Raw genomic sequence first — 2,689 nt, 5'->3', positions numbered from 1 at the left:
CGCAGGCAAATCTGCAAACCCGGGCAAGGGCTTCTTCTGCTGAGGTAACAGACCTTTGGCTGCTTAGTTTCCACTTCGCCCCTTCCCTAAGAGGACAGTTGATTGCAAAGCTGAATTCCAAATCTGCGCCTGCGTTTTGGTCTTTGCTGCGGAGGCTGCGGCTGTTTTCCTTTTGTTGTGCTCAGCTTTCACCCCACCCACCAATGTCCTTTACTAAGAAAAGAGAGTCTCCGGAACCCGGAAGGCGGCTGCCTCGCCCCTTTTATTATAATACACCCCCTTACCCCTCTTCTCCACTCCACTCCCCTCCAAACCTCCTCCCCATTTTTAAAGGAAGCGAAAGTGTTTGCAGGCCTTGGTCAACAATTCCCTATTTTATAGTCTAAGCAGAGGCTTTCCTGTTAGCAATTCAACATCAAGATTATTGCTAAATCATTGGTTTGGACCACCTACTGTTTTAAAGCACAAGTCTCAGTCTTCACATTACACTTTGGTTATTATATAACTCAGCTAAATTACATAAAACTCAAAATACTCACATTTGGAGCCCAAAATGTTTACAGAATACTTGGAAGTGCCCATCTGGTTGTTTCGTTTTGCTTTTTGAGGCAAGGTCTTACTCTTTAGCCCAGGCTGGCTTGGAGCTCATTAGGTCGTCCAAGCTGGCCCTCAATTACTGATCCTCCTTGTCTCCACCTCCCAAGTGCTTGGCTCACTGCTGTGTGCCTCCGTGCCTAGCTACACTGACTTCTTTTGAATTGTTTTTCTAGTCATAAATTCAAAGGAAGACAAATTACAATTAAATTGTTTGCTTTGGGGCTGGAGAGATGGCTCAAGGGTTAAAGAACACCAGCTGTTCTTATGGAGGACCTGGCTTTGGTTCCCAGTGTCCATGATGAGTAGCTCCAGTTCCTCGGGATCCAACTCCATCTTCTGGCCTCTGCCAGTTTTGCACCACATGGGTACATTTACAGACATGCAGGCAAAGCACTCATACACATAAAAATAAATAAAAAAATTTAAAAATTAAAATAATTTGTTTTCGTTTCTTATGTATCCTCTAACAAGTCATATTAAGCAAACTGTGTAAACGTAATCTTACTAAGTAAAATTTGGTACTTTTGATGTGCGAGTGACAGAAGAAGCAGCTGACAAGTAACTAGAAGATCTTATGGAATTAATATACTCACATGGTTCCGTAAGTCAGAGCTAAGAGAACATTTCAATAGTTTCTAGATGAGGTGGACATGAGACATCACTGCAGTGTCTGATTAGTGCTGAGGGCAGCATCAGCATCCAGAGAAAGAGAACGCTCACAGCCTAAAACACAATTGTGGTTGGGTTCAGTTGGCTTCTTTCCCTCTTTCTTTCTTTCTTTCTTTCTTTCTTTCTTTCTTTCTTTCTTTCTTTCTTTCCTTTTTCCTTCCTTCCTTCCTTCCTTCCTTCCTTCCTTCCTTCCTTCATCTTTTTTTCATTTGGAGGCTGGGCAGTGCTGAGGATTGAATCCCAGGGCCTCAGGCATGCTAGGGAAGTGCTGTCACTATTCTTTAAACAGGTATGGGTGTGTGTGTGTGTGTGTGTAAAGTTCACCCACATTTATAGAGGCTATACCTTACACATGTTCTACAAGTATTCTAACAGTTGTTCTGTGTGTGTGTGTGTGGTGTGTGAATGTGTTTGTGTGTACAAGTATGTGTGTGAGTATTATGGAAATGGAAGAGCAGGTCAGAGGCTAAAAGCTTTTGCAGTGTGGTGGTAATTAAGAACTTTGGAGCAGGAAAAACTTGGAGATAGAAATGGGGAAGTGAACAGAAATCTTCCCCTGCTCCCTGTAGTTACCCAGGATAAAAGTCTTTGTTTTCCAAAGCTATTACATTCCTGTAACCTTTACCCAGAATAGAAATCTTTGTTTCTCAAAGCTTTTGCATTTCTGTTACCTTTGCAGTCCTATGTTATCTTGCTTAATTAGCATGTATATGCTATGTACCTTTTGCTTGCATTCCTCACATATGAGTATAAAAACACTCCAAAACTTGAACAAGGGGTCTGACTCCTTTTATTCATGGGTCAATCCTGCTAGCATAAAATTAAACCCCCTCTCCTCACCTGACTTCAGCTGTGGTCTCTGACTTTTCTGTAACATTTCCACATGTACATGTATGTAATATGTGGAGGACAATGGGTATTTTTTTTTTCTCTCTCTCTCTCTCTCTCTCTCTCTCTCTCTCTCTCTCTCTCTCGGGTATGTATATCTATTAGCCCTGGCTGGCTTGGAACTTGGATGTAGATCAGGCTGAACTCCAGAGAAAAACCACCCATCAACAAAAATAACCTTTCCCCCCCTTTTCCCCCCTACGAATCCTCATGGACTGAGGAAGACACAGACCCAGATGTTAAAATCCAGACTTCAAAAACTTCCAAAGATTCCCAGATAAATCCCCCTCCCCCTTCACCACCAGTGCCACCATCTGCAGCACCACCCCCCCACAGCCATTGAACAGTTCTGTAATTTCAGGGATAATGGGAGTTATTGCACCTAGGACCCTCAGCCACAATGGCCTCAGGACCCAAAAATGCTGCATGTTGAAGTTTTCCCCGTTAACCTACAAATAACTGTAAGAGCGAGACCACGGAGGACAAGTCAGTCTTTGGGTTGCAACAGCAAGAGGTTTATTTAGGACACAGGTAC

The sequence above is a fragment of the Nannospalax galili genome, unplaced genomic scaffold (genome assembly GCF_000622305.1).
Source record: "Nannospalax galili isolate Female #2095 unplaced genomic scaffold, S.galili_v1.0 scaffold254, whole genome shotgun sequence".
Classification (NCBI taxonomy): Eukaryota; Metazoa; Chordata; class Mammalia; order Rodentia; family Spalacidae; genus Nannospalax; species Nannospalax galili.
The sequence above is the reverse complement of the archived record's forward strand: the minus strand, read 5'-3'. Positions refer to the sequence as shown.